The sequence below is a fragment of the Corapipo altera genome, unplaced genomic scaffold, assembly GCF_003945725.1.
Source record: "Corapipo altera isolate COAL_440 unplaced genomic scaffold, ASM394572v1 267, whole genome shotgun sequence".
NCBI classification, from domain to species: Eukaryota; Metazoa; Chordata; class Aves; order Passeriformes; family Pipridae; genus Corapipo; species Corapipo altera.
In genome coordinates this window covers 153,726-167,696 of record NW_020884970.1, presented here as the reverse complement: position 1 = coordinate 167,696, position 13,971 = coordinate 153,726, and the positions used below count along the sequence as shown (strand labels likewise).

Sequence of the window (13,971 nt, the reverse complement as noted above, 5' to 3'; positions counted from 1 at the left end):
AACTTAAACAGAAGAAGAAAGGCTACACACTAGACACAAATGTTATAGAAGAAAAAAGTCCTCTATTTTTGTTTCCTCACTCTTCCTACTTTCTCTCTGCTATCCTTCACTTTTTCAGGGATCTCTCAGCAACCTCTGTCTCCTTATTCTGTCCCACACTCCTTTAAACTTTAAAGATTTTAAAAAGAAGCATTTAAAGTCCTCCTGTCCCTGTGTTAACACATGTTTTGGTTTTGAGTGTCCCAGGACATTCTCTTACAAATCACTTTGTGCTGCTGCTGTCTCCTGGAATGATTCCACTGCAGCAAGAGCTAGAACAGCTCATGTAAAAACATTTATTATCCATTTCCTCCTGTCACTCTGCTGCTGACATGACTCTTTCTTCATCCATATGGATGGAGAAACAATGTTCTCTCCGAGGGGACAGAAGGGAATAAAAGCTCTGCTCTGAAACTCTGTCCAGGATGAGAATGTGAGGAGGAAGAAATGCCTTAAAATCTGTTTTTATCTGCCTAATCTTAGCCAGACCTGGGGTGTTCTCCCAACTAGTGCCATGAAGCCACAGCAGAGGAAAGTTCTCACATGCTGACCTAATTTTCCTGCTGTTGAATATCCTGACATTTTTCTTTAGCCTTACAAGATAAAAAAGTGGGATTAATCTCCTCTTCTTGCTAAGAAATTGAGGCCCAGGTGAAGAGTGGGATTCATCTGCACAGCTTTGGGTGTCTGGGACTTAGTTGTTTGCATCTGGTTAATTATCTTCATTCTCATTACGGTTAAAGACAATCAAATTAACAAACTGAGCGGAGCTGGGGGAATGGGAATGTCCATGTCTAATTTAGGATGAGATAAATTATAGAATCACAGAATGGTTTGAGTTGGAAGGGACCTTCAAGGTCATCTAGTTCTCTGCATTCTACTGAGTGTGATCCTTGTCACTAGTATTTATTGAAATTTAGTCTAATACATCAACATATTGCTGGTCAACAGGACAGAGAACCAAGAGGAGATCCAGCCCCTCCTACAGACATGCAGGACCCTTTGAAACACATCTAACAGTTCCAGAAAATAATGATCAGGCCAATTAAAGGGTCCCGGAGGATCAGCTCAAATCATAGAATCAAGAAGGTTGGAAAAGGCCTCTGAGATCATCAAGTCCAACTGTCACCACTACCTTGTTCACCACTGAATCTTCAAGTGCCACATCCATGTGGCTTTTAACACTTCCAGGGATGGTGACTCCACCCCTTCCCTGGGCAGCCCCTTCCTGTGTTTGACAATGGTTGTTAAATCTCCCAGATTTTAGTACCCTGGATAACTTTCCCAAGGTAACTCCACTGCCTAAAGACACTGAAGCCACATCTTGCAGCACTGAGTGTAATGTGCTACTCAGTGTCCCCTGTGGTACTTGATGGGTCTCTGGAAAAAAGAGGAAAACTTTTCCAGCTGGAAAAGGAATTGCCCATCCCTTAGTCACTCATTACTGAGGAAGAGCTCAAAAAGAAGAAGAGGAGGCTCAGGAGAGACCTTCTTGCTTTCTACAACTCCCTGAAAGGAGGTTGTGGTGAGGTGAGGGTTTGTCTCTTCTCCCAGGTAGGAAGTGATGGGACGAGGGCAAATGGCCCCAAGCTGCACCAGGGGATGTTCAAGTTGGATAGGAGGGAAAATTTCTTCACTGAAACAGTGGTTAAGCACTGGAACAGGCTGCCCAGGGAAGTGACAGAGTCACCATTCCTGGAAGTGCTCAAAAAATGAGGAGATGTGGCACTGGGGGATATGGTTTAGTGGGAAGGGTGGTGTTCGGTCAAAGGCTGGACTTGATGATCTTGGAGGTCTTTTCCAACCTTAACGATTCCATGAAAACAGAGATGCTCCAGAGCCTCCAGCTCCCTGGCAGGCTGTCACTCAGTGTGTGGCTGTCTGAGCTGTGAGCACGAGGCACTTGGAAAGTCTGTTTATTTGGATTATTTATTAAGCAAATGATTTCCGCGCTCGGCATCTGGAAACACCCCATAAATAAAACACAGCAGAGGCTTAAATTTTACTGCTGTTCACAGACAGCCACACAAATAGCCCCCAGCCCTCCCCTCCCTGCCACAACAAACCTCTGGAAATAACATGCAGGGTTTGCTGTCAGTGCCATGAGACAGATGCACTGAGGAGCAAATCCAGCCTCCTGTCATCTTCTGGAGGATGATTGGCAGGAGTCAGCAGCACCAAACACTCAGGAAAAACTTTCTAATGAGGAGAATGGAGCACAGGAAGAACAGGTCCTCTTTAAATTGGGGATTGAGCTGGTGACCTCTAAGGACACCTTCCATCTGGCTTGGCCTCTCTCCCAAATGGTTTGATCAAGGTGCTGAGAGGGAACTTTTCAGATGGGACTGTTTTCCCAAGGAACAGAAATCTCTTATGACCTACAGCACAAAAATCCACACATTGGGTCAGGTTGGGTTCCAGATCCAGCCTAAGGTCCAGACTCACCCACTCCACACCAGCATCACTGAAGGATTTAATAACCAGAGCCCAGGAGCTCTGCAGGAAAAGGAGAGCTTGAATATTTTTGTGCTTCAAAATGAGCCCGAACTCATTTATAAGATCTGGATCATCCAAGGGGAGCAGAACTCAGCCCAGTTCATCCCAAGAAACACTTTGTAAGAAGAGTTCAACTGATGTTCCCAAAGTCTAGAAGTCAATCTTTTGCTCTATTATACTTTTGGAGTGACCCATTTCATGTTTGGTTGGTTGGGTTTTGTGCCTTGATAAGTTAACACTGTCTTAATTCCAGGGTATGATATGGGTGAAGAAATTTGTACATGAATACCCTGTTTTTCAAGAAAAATAGGGTTATCATAAAGCCATTACGTGTCAGGGGAGACCAGAGGTGGTAATTTTTAACAGACCAACCCAAATGTAACCTCTGAGCCTGAGCAGCTCCAGGTGGAAACTCCAGGTATGTGGGGGGAAAATGGAAATATTATGGTGAAACTTAAACCTGCTCTCAAGACCTTTCCTCACCTTAGAGTGGAACCCAGAAGATACAAAGCTAAGAAGGGTGACCGCAGGAAAAAAAAGTAGGACAAATTGTTCCTTACTGGACAAATTCTTCAGAGGTTTTGGACAGACAGAACACGACACAAGAGGTGACTGTTGGCATGACACGATGCAAGAGGTCAGGTAAGAAATAGTCACCAGCACTGGGATGTGGAACATCACAGCTGAAATGGTGCTTGAGGCCACCAACTCCTCAGATTTGGTGACTGATAACCCTGAAAAGACTCCAAATATTTACCATGGGTGAATTTATGGCACAAACTGCATCCTGAATTTCATGTGTCAGAGCAGCAGAAGGCCTGGGTGAGGAAGGGATGCTCAAGGCATTTTATGCTGGGGTGTCAACAACCCTCTGTCATGGCAAGGCCAAAACCAGACCTTGACTGGAGTCCTGAATCTGGTGATTCCAGGCTTTGTGGGACAGGGAATCTGGGACAGGATTAGGGCACTTCAATCATAGAATTGTAGAATGGTTTGGGTTTGAAGGGACCTTTAAGATCATCTCATTCCAAACCCCCTGCCATGGGCAGGGACACCTCCCACTAGCCCAGGTTGCTCCAAGCCCCGTCCAACCTGGCCTTGGACACTTCCAGGGATCCAGGGGCAGCCACAGCTTCTCTGGGCAACCTGTACCGGGGCCTCACCACCCAATAAAGCCTGATAATCCAGGAAAAGGGGGAATAGTTTCACACTGACTAGGTTTAGATTAGATATCAGGGGAAAAGTTCTTCCTGTGAAGGTGGGGAGGCCCTGGCACAGGTTGCCCAGAGGAGCTGTGGCTGCCCCATCCCTGAAAGTGCACAAGGCCGGGTTGGACGGAGCTCTGAGCGACGTGGTCGAGTGTAAGGTGTCCCTGCCCATAGCAGGGGGTTGAAACTAAGTGATCTTTAAGGTCCCTTCCAACCCAAACCATTCTGTGATTCCATGATTCTATGATTCTCTGGTTCTATGGTTCTATGCTTCTGTGACACTTGCTCTGTCCTTCTCACACTCACATCTCCCAAACTGGAATTGCTGCTCTGTGGTTCATTCCCTTCCCAGTGCCCCTCCTCTCCTTCCAGCCAGACCCCCAGGGAGGCACCTCTCACTCCTGAGCTCATTACTCAGGTACAGCTCAATGGGCTCAATAATTAAGGGCCCCCTGAGGAGCCAGGGCTGCAGACACACTGAGCTCCCAGTCAGTGCGGGAGTACCAGGCCTTGAAGGGAAAGGACTTGTAATTAATGTCCTCTAAAACATGCAAATGAGATTTCCTTGCCCTCAGACCAAATTAGTCTAACAGAAAGGGAAGAAGAATGGGAAACAATGTTTAAATTAGAGAACAGAGGGTGGATGGTGCTTTTATTCTATGGTAATTTAGATTACAAATCCACTCTCCCCTGGATCAGTTCTGTCTGCTCAGTTGCCTAATTTGTGCTTGGCTCAAAGGAGAAAGTTTTTTTCTTTATTTTTTTTTTTCCTTTTCCTCCACGAGTCAGAAATCCTGGAATGGAAACAGCTCTGGGAAGACACAGCCAGGAAAGCAAAGCAAGGCAACACAGCAGTAATCAGTGAGGTGATCTCTGAAAGCAAACAGGAGCTCCTGGGATATTTTCAGTTAGGTGGTTGGAGGAAAATCTTTGGGCAGAGGCAACAAAAGTTGTCTTTTGCAACTTGAATAAATTCACTCTGCTCCTCACAGAAGGATGGAGAATGGGGTAAGTAATTCTCTGAGCAGGAAAGGAAAGGGTGGGGTGTGTCTTAGAGCCACTGGAAAGGGAGAGGGGGTATTTAGACATACAGGGATAAAAACAGGCAGGAAAAAGAAAGCCCAGCAGGTGACGAACACACAGTGGGATCCTTGAAAAAACTGGACCTCTCATGCTTCACTGTGCTACCTTGTCACTGGTTTCATCCTTCATGGCTTCAGAAACCTCCCTGGCAGCATCAGGGTTAATCTCTCCCCTCTCACCCAACTGCAAAACACTGGAGGGCCACAAATCTGCAAATCCCTCTTGAATTCCAGTGTTTTCTTTTCCATCTGTTGAGTTCTGCAAATATCTCAGTGAAAGACAGCAGGGCCCTGTGCTAAAGCTTGCAGAGAACCCAAGAACAGGTAGATCTGGATGCTCTGGTCCATTGAGATGGGTTTCATCTGGCCAGATGTTGACATGTTCCTCCAAATGAATGGATAGAGGTAGGTTATTTTTAAGGGAATTGAGGGAATTTGGTCATTTTAATAAACAAGGTACCTCATCCTAAGGATATAGTCTAGACCAGGGAAGATGAATCTAAAATGGCTCTGAAACTCTGAGTGGGCAGGTGATTTTAGTTGTTTGCAGCCTATCTCTGATGCCCAAATAAGGAATCTGGAAACACAGAAGCTTGGTAAAGACCTCCAAGATCATCAGGTCCAACTGTTGACCCAGCACTGCCAAGTCCTCCATGAAACAATGTCTTTAAGTGCCACATCTACACATCTTTTAAACATCTCCAGGGATGGGGACCCCATCACTGCCCTCAGAATCCTGTGCCAGGGCTGGACCAGCCTTTCAGTGAAGAAATTGTTCCTAATATCCAGCCTAAACCTCTCCTGATGGAACTTGAGGGTGTTTCCCCTCATCCTGTCACTTGTTACCTGGGAGAAGAGACCAACCCCCACCTGGCTCCAAATTCCCATCAGGGAGTTATAGAGAGCAAGAAGGTCCCCCCTGAGCCTCCTCTTCTTCAGGCTGAGCCCCCTCAGCTCCCTCAGCTGCTCCTGGTGCTCCAGCCCCTTCCCCAGCTCCATTCCCATCTCTGGACACGCTCCAACCCCTCAACGTCTTTCTTGTCCTGAGGGGTTCACATCTCACACTTCGGTGACATGTTCCAGTGTCACACTTTCCCTGTTAGATAACTCCTGGTTTCCTCATAAAATAGATCCACAGGTTTCTCTGAGGAAATTTTCTCCTTTCTCTGGCACTTCTGGGTGATGTCCCTGCTAAGAGAGCTCAGGTTTCCTCCTCCTCAGGAGGCAGGAGAAACTGCTGAAGAAAAGGGCTGGAGTTGAATATAATTGACTTTATTGGACTGACCTGGTGTCTGATCTTTCTCAAATCATTGCCCACTTGCCCTCTCCATAATGTTGTTTTCCTTCCCTGTCTCTCTCTGGAGTTTCTGCTGGGATTGTAACTCCGTTTCAAAGGAGGAAATCAGCTCTTTTTTTTTTTTTTTTTTCCCCTTTTTATTTCCTTTTTTAATTCCACCTCTCTCCTTCTCTGGGGCCAATTCATTCGCTGCATTCCAAGGGATTCCTCTCGGCACAAGTTTCTACCTTGCCCACTAGATGTCATGAAATGCTGAGCTCTCAGAGCAGTGGGAGAAGGGGGACTTTGGGGCTGTTTTGTAGCAAATTGCTGGAGTTCCTCCCTGGCCATCTGCTTTCTGGAGGGAGCCCACTCAGTTGGGAGCTGTGAGCAAAAGCATCAGCTGCTGCCAGCACTGCTCCTATTTTCAGCTCCGAGGAATCACGACTGTCGGCAGCTCCGCCAGGAACAGCAGCACTTGGCATTTGCTGTGGGCTGGTGAGTAAAGGAGAAAACCCAAGGAGAGATGGGTTTGGCTTCAGCTGACCCACCATTAGACACAGGCACCTCTGCAGCTCTTCCAAGTCTTCGTATCCGCTGCAGGAATAACTTTGGTCCCCTCTTTTCCAAACTGCTCGAAGGAGCAGGTGGGCTGGGAGAAGTTGTGCTTGGGATTGGTGAAGGCACCTTCCTGGAAAGGCACTGGGAGAGGAAAAATATGAAGTTTGCAGGCTGGAGAGATGACTCATCTAGAGATGCAGACTTCGTACACAAAGGGCTTCAGACTCTAAGAGTTCTTTAATTGGTTTTGGATGCTTTCCTCAGTTTTCAGAACTGACCTTTGATTTTTCTTTCGTTCTTCACGTGATTAATTACCATTTCTCCACTTGCCTCTCTTCTATTTTAAAGCACTGTCTTCCCTTTGGACTGGCCTTCCTCCAGCAGGGTTCAAGTGTGTGGGGGATACTTTGCATTAGTTGCTTGACTTCAGATAAAAATATGTTTAGTGGAGCTGTCTGCTTATTTTCAAATATTGCTGGTATTTCTCTCCTTGCAAAAGAAAGGTGAGGGAGAGAATTTCACCCCTTTGACTTTCAGCTGAGGGCTTTCCAAGACCGAGTTATTCAAGTTGCCTGCACGAGGTCAGTTTGTTGGAAGATCCTCTCTTCCAAAGGACTCACAGATCCACCTGAAGTTCCATGTGAAGATGCCACGTGAGTTGAGGAGTGAGCACATTTTCCCCGGGAATCATGTTCACAGCTCAGCAAATGTATGATTTTTCTGAGCCAACATCTTGTCAGACCCAAGTAAGACTTTCCACATTTCCAGCACTGGAAGAAAAACTTTCAGGGTGTTTTGCAAGGTTTTTTTTTTTCCTGTCAAGCTCTCTCTGTTGATGTTCTGGCCTAGTTTGTAAGTTGGCTCTAGCCAGATGAGTCCCAGGAGTTGACAGGGATATGAGTCCCCAGTTTGAGGGGGAAAAGGAGGGTGAGAGTTTGTCCATATGGACAGAATCTCTGTAAAACACTTGGATTCAGGATTGAGAACAAATGCCAGCTCATTTTGTTTGGTCTTCTAGCCCTTGGCCTGCAATTGTAGAGATTCAGCAGAGAGGAGAACAACAGAAAAGGAGAACAAGGATGATAGAGGGACTGGAGCATCTCTCTTGGGAGGAAAGGCTGAAAGAGTTGGACATGTTCAGTCCCAAAAAGAGTTGCTGAGAGGGAACCTCATCCCTGTCTGTCTGTGTCTGCAGGGAGGGGGCAGAGGATGGACCAGGCTCTCCTCGGAGGGGCCCAGCAACGGCACAAGAGGAACAGGCAGGAACTGATGCCCAGGAAGTTCCACCTGAAGATGAGGAAGAACTTCTTTGCTGGGCAGTGACCCAGCACTGGAACCGGTTGCCCGGAGAGGGTGTGGAGTCTTCATCACTGGGGATATTCCAGAACCATCTGGACACAATCCTGTGTCTTGTGCTCTGTTTGAACAGGGAGGTTGGACCAGATGACCCTCTGTGGTCCCTTCCAACCTTTCCCATTCTGTGATCACTTTCCTGGGCTTTTGCTGGACTCTCTCCCACCTGTCCATGTGTCTGTTGTACTGGAATCCCAGCCCTGGGCACATAAAAGGGCAGGACAACCCTGCCGAAGCCCAGGATTGAACCAGGGACCTTTAGATCTTCAGTCTAACGCTCTCCCAGCTGAGCTACTTCAGCCCTGCGGGGGCTGCCATTGGCACAAAACCTGTTGAAATATAATGATCTTTCAGCCTTTTCGGGCAGCCTTTAGTTGACTTTAGCTTGGGAGACAAAGAAGTTGTTTCAGGGAGCAGGATGGAGACAGGCTGGGCTCAAAGCTATGGCCCAAGGTGCCAACACAGCCTCCCTGTCAGTGTATGAACACGTGTTCTGGGGCACACAGTGGCTTGACGGGGGTGCAAAACCTTCAGCAAATCTGTGGAAGGTCAAAAAAAGTCTGATTTTCGTGAAGAAACACCTGAAATCCCTTTTTCCCCAGCTAGGAATAGCCTGGGTGCCCTCTACAGACAGATCCTGCCACGCCTTGCCCACAGAAGCTGTGGCTGCTCCATCCCTGGAAGTGTTCAAGGCCAGGTTGGATGTGGCTTGGAGCAACCTGGTATAATGAGTGGCATCCCTGCCCATGGTCGGGCATTGGAACGGAATGATTTTTAAGGTCCCTTCTAACTTAAACCATTCCATGATCCCTACAGAGTGACAAAACCCCGGGAAGCAGGAGCTGCTCTGCAGGACCTCAGTGGCTGTGAGGATTTCGAGGGAGCATCTGCAGGTAGCGTGGATTTGCCCCAAAATCGTCAGCGGGTTGTGCATCTTCCCCCCCCCCCCCCCCCCCCCGCCCGGTATTCCTGCACTCTCTGCTACCGTTCCCGTCCTTCCCGAGCCGAATTCCTCTGGTTTTATCTGCTTTGGAGCCGGGAGAGGGCAGCAGTGCTCATGGACAGACAAAGCGGTCCAGCTGCTGTCCCCGCTCCTCCGCTGAGAGTCTGGAAGCGACATCCCGGCACCCTGGGGATGTCGGGATGGGCAGCAGTGCAGACAGGGGCCTCTGGCACTTCCCACTCGGCTAAAGCCGTGTACAAACCCTTTTTATTCCAAAGGAAAACTCCTCTGCATCTTGGTTTGCACAGGGTTGGGATTTAAGGACCCCTTCCATGATTCCAGGCTGTGACCAATCAGCCTCTCCCTTGTCTTCTCACACTCTGGAGATCTGTGCCTGGAGCAAGTGCCTTTGGCTTAATGACACCTCTTGATGAGCACTTAAAGTCCCCTACGTCTGAGATAATTAAATAAATAAACCTCCTGCTCCCCCTGCCCCCAAATAATGAGTGAAAAATTAAGGGCGTCTTCTGAAATAAAGTCTTTCCCTTAATGAGCATTGACTAATTAGAGTCACATATTTCTGCCAAGCAGTGGGAGCATGAATTGAATGTGGACATCTCAGAAAGTTTTCATCTTGAGATAACAAAGAATTTTTTCAGTCAATCAGTGGAACAACCTCCACAGGGAGGTGGTGGAGTCCTCATCACTGGAGATTTCCAAAATGCAGTGGGATGGGGCGTTAGACAGTCTCGTTTAGGAGCCACAGCTCACAAACAGTCCTTGGGCTGGTCATCACCAAATTCATGGACCTGTCATCTGTGATCCTGTGGAATTGCCTTCCTTTGGCTCCTTCACCATTGCCTTCCACTTGAAGCAGCTTGGATGGAGACACTTCCCTGGTAGAAATAGGATATTTTTGATCACTCTGATAATTCGAGGGCCAGCACACTCCTGGAAACATGGAATCATAGAATATCCTGAGTTGGAAGGGACCCACAGGGATCATCAGTCCAGCTCTTGTTCCTGCACAGGAGCATCCCCAAGAATCCCACCATGTGCCTGAGAGCATTGTCCAAACACTCCTGGAGCTCTGGCAGCCTTGGTGCTATGCCCACTGCCCTGGGGAGCCTGTTCAGTGCCCAACCACCCTCTAGGGGAAGAACCTTTTCCTGATATCCAACCTAACCCTCCCCTGGCACAGCTCCAGCCATTCCCTCAGCTCCTGTCACTGCCCACCATGGAGAAGAGATCAGTGCTGCCCCTCTGCTTTCCCCTCTGCGTGATAACCTGTGTTATCTCAGTGTAAATTTTAGAGTGCCTACAAAAATACAGTTTAATAGCTCCAACTCCTAAATGGCAGTTTTTTTCTTGGACTTTCCCAAGCTGCTGGGGGGTAACAGTGTGACACCCTCAGACCTGCAAAGCCTCAGTAATCAAAGGAGGGGTTTTCACATTGGACATGAGAGCTCTGGCCTCTCTCCCACCTAAAGATGCCACTTGCTGGGCATGGGATCAGTATTTAAAGTATATTCCAGTATTTGTACTGATCAGGATGGTACAGAGGTCCCTGGGGATGTTCCCTGAGTGAGTGACCTTTAGTGAAGGAGCCTGGCCTTGGATTGTGGCTCTGCCCTTGTTCTTAGTAGGTGGTGGCTGCCCTGACCTTCCAAAATCTCCCTCTGAGTTCATGATTCATCTGCCAGGATGAGCCACAGAGACTTCCCTGCCCCCTCTCCTCCCTCCAGCCAGGATGAGCCACGGTGGCATTTGTTTTAATATTCCAACAAGAGAGATCCACAGGCACAAAACCTGGGCTGTGGAGCTGTGCCAACCCAAAGGCAGGCAAGGTGAGAGGGAAATGCCAAATGCCTCATTGATTCCAAAACTGCCACACGATCTTGCCTGGGAGGATGTGAAGCTGTTAGAAATAAAAGGAAAAAAAAAAGTGCTTTAAAAGGACACAGTGTTGATGGGAAGTTGGCAGGTTGCTTTGGGCAGGCTGTTTATTCTCATACAAAGCATTCCAAATACAGACTGTTTACCCAATGGAAACCCCTTGGCTTTGTGTTTCCCTCGCACAGCTCATTCCTCACCAGCTGGAGCTCTGCAAAACACCTTTCCTTAGTCACCGGTGTCCACCCACAGCCAGATGCCATCAGTTCCCAAAGAGCTCGAGGAACTTGAACACCTTTTAAGTCAACACTTAGGGCCTCTGACTTCCCTCCTGCCCTTTTTCACAGAATCCCAGAATCACAGAATCAACAAGGTTGGAAAAGACCCCTGAGATCGTCGAGTCCAACACGTGCCCCAACCCCACCTTGGCACCCAGCCCATGGCACCGAGTGCCACGTCCAGGCTCTGCTGCAACACCCCCAGGGACAGTGACTCCACCCCCTCCCTGGGCAGCCCATTCCAAGGTCTGATCCCTCTCTCTGCAAAGAACTTCTTCCTGATGTCCAACCTAAACCTCCCCTGGCACAGCTCAGGGCTGTGTCCCCTTGTCCTGGGAGAAAAGCCCAACTCCCCCTGGCTCCCCCCTCCTGTCAGGGAGTTGCAGAGAGTGAGGAGGTCTCCCCTGAGCCTCCTCCTCTCCAGGCTGAGCCCCCCCAGCTCCCTCAGCTGCTCCTCATAGGGTTTTTCTTTCATATCTGTCTTTAAATTAATCAAAGCCAGGAGGCACGTTGGGTTGGTGGTGGGTTGATACTCAGTTCTCTGCTGTTTGATTCCCTTCTCTGCCCCTGCTGTCTCCCATGACAAAGGTCATGTCCCTAAGGCCACATCCCTGTGATGGGCAGGGATGACACAGTGCTTTGCATCCGCTAAAACCTGTGGATTTTCACAGGAGGCTGGGGATTTGCAGTGCCAAGCCTGAGCAAATCTCCTCTGTCTCCCAACATGGCCCATTAGCCAGGGCTCAAGATTAATAATTTTCTATCAGCCAGGAATGTGGGCAGAAGCAGCTGATAATTATAGACATCCTGAACCTATTCCCTCACCAGTTCAGGAAATTCTTTAGCAGAATAAAGTTAATAAGGATGCTAAAGTGTTCCTCTAGTGATACAGTTATAACAGTTCAGTGAAAAATCCTCTGTAATGGTGTATATATGTATGTATATAGATAATTATAGAATCATAAAATGGTTTGGGTTGGAAGGGACTTTAAAGATAATTTATTTCCAACACCCAGCATATGTTGCATAAACGACAATATTTATTTTCCATGGTTTTTTCTTCCTCTTCTATAATTTGCTGGCCACTCCTGCCACTCTGAAAGATTTATCCCTTACCACAATTTCACTTTGTCTTGGAATAAAAAATCTCTCCTTTCCTTTGAAAGTGCATTTCCTCAGCCCTTTCTCTTGTCCTAGAGAAGTCCTGCTGTTCTGCTGCCCCTCTCAAAAGCTCAGAGCATTTCTGGGAAGCTGGGATGAGGTTGGGATGAGAGGAAAGCCACATTCCTGCACACACACAGACATAAGTCAGCGTCAACTTGTCTAAAGACTGTTGGAAAAATTCCAGCACTTTATAAAGAGAAAAGGAAAAAAAAAAAAAAAGAGGAGAAAGTGAAAGAAAGGAGCTGGCAGAGGTAAAGGAATATGCCAGAAATTAGTGTATCTTTTTTTAATTTGTCATTCTGGTGGTTCTTTGGGGTTTTTTTCCCTCCTTAATTCTGCTGGTTTCTGGTATTTCACTGGTTAATTAGCCCATGTTAATTGTTTACCTCTTGCTTCACTTAGTGATGGGGGAGGAAGGAGAGAACTCCAGGTCTTCTCATGGAATTATTAAGGTAGGAAAAGACCTCTAAGATCATCAAGTCCAATGGTTAATGCAGCATCACTGTGTCCACCACTACAATATATCCCCAAGTGCCACATCCACACTTTTTGAGCACCTTTGAACACTGAAGCCTGTTGGAGCACTTCCAGGATGGGGATTCCACCACTTCCCTGAACAGCCTGGCCAGTGTTCCACTGCCTGACCACCCTTTCAGTGAGGAAATTTATCCTAATATCCAATCTAAACCTCTAAATCCCCTGGTGCATTTTCTGCTCTTTCCTCTCATCCCATCACTTGTTCCTCGGGAGCAGGGACCGATCCCCACCCAGCAACAACCTTCTGATGGTTCCAGAGTCCAGGCGGTTGCTTCCCAGCTGGAGTGCAGAGGAGAGTCCTGGATGCCCAAGGAAGTGCTCCACACACTTGAAAGACACACTGGATCCATGACAACTTCCCAGGCTGTTCCAAAGGACATGGAAAAGCGCAGATTCCAGAGGTCAGGATGGCCGAGCGGTCTAAGGTGCTGCGTTCAGGTCGCAGTCTCCCCTGGAGGCGTGGGTTCGAATCCCACTCCTGACAACTTGTTTGCTGCCCAGACTCATCCCTGAGGGAATTCTGTTGCCTCCCAGTGTAGGAGGCGTTCCCAGGAATCTCCCTGGTTCTGGTCCAGCCCTTGGATTAATGCCCACTATTGGTTGTTCAGGTTGACAGTGATGAGGTGGAAGAGAGAAGCCTCTCCCACCTGATTAATTCCTGGAGCAGAGGGAATTTTGGCTTTTTCCCTCCTACCTGATTAACTCCTGGCTCAGATGGAATTCTGGCTTTTTCCCTCCCATGTGACTCACACCTGGCTCAGATGGAATTTTGGCTATTTCCCTTCTATCTGATTCACACCTGGCTTAGGTGGAATTTTGGCTTTTTCCTTCCCACTTGATTAACTCTTGACTCAGATGGAATTTTGGCTTTTTCCCTCCCATCCGATTAACTCCTGGCTCGGGTAGAATTTTGGCTTTTTGGATCACCAAATCTGCTGGTGGCATCTGGGTTTCACCATCTCAAAGTGGGAAAAGGATTCTGTCCCACGAGTTGGGGAGTGACTTTGAGGGCTTTAAACCGAGTTTGAAAGGGGAAGGGGATAAAACCAGGCTTGCTAGATACGAGCCTAAGGGCAGCATGCCAGTGTGGGGCTTGAAATCCACCTGCCTGTGGGAAGGAAGGACCTACAGAGGGATCTGG

At 47.9% G+C, this 13,971-nt stretch overlaps 1 long non-coding RNA gene and 2 other non-coding genes across 3 annotated transcripts; 2 read left to right on the top strand and 1 right to left on the bottom strand.

The window, feature by feature from the left end:
• The first annotated feature begins 4,032 nt into the window (after window positions 1-4,032).
• LOC113957536 lies at window positions 4,033-13,209 on the top strand. Its single transcript, XR_003531203.1, has 3 exons — window positions 4,033-4,161; window positions 4,533-4,751; window positions 13,088-13,209. It is a non-coding gene; the product is annotated as an uncharacterized LOC113957536 (long non-coding RNA).
• Window positions 8,244-8,316, bottom strand: TRNAF-GAA. The gene has a single exon. It is a non-coding gene; the product is annotated as a tRNA-Phe (tRNA).
• A 22-nt stretch (window positions 13,210-13,231) lies between the features above and the next one.
• Window positions 13,232-13,314, top strand: TRNAL-CAG. The gene has a single exon. It is a non-coding gene; the product is annotated as a tRNA-Leu (tRNA).
• Window positions 13,315-13,971: the final 657 nt, after the last annotated feature.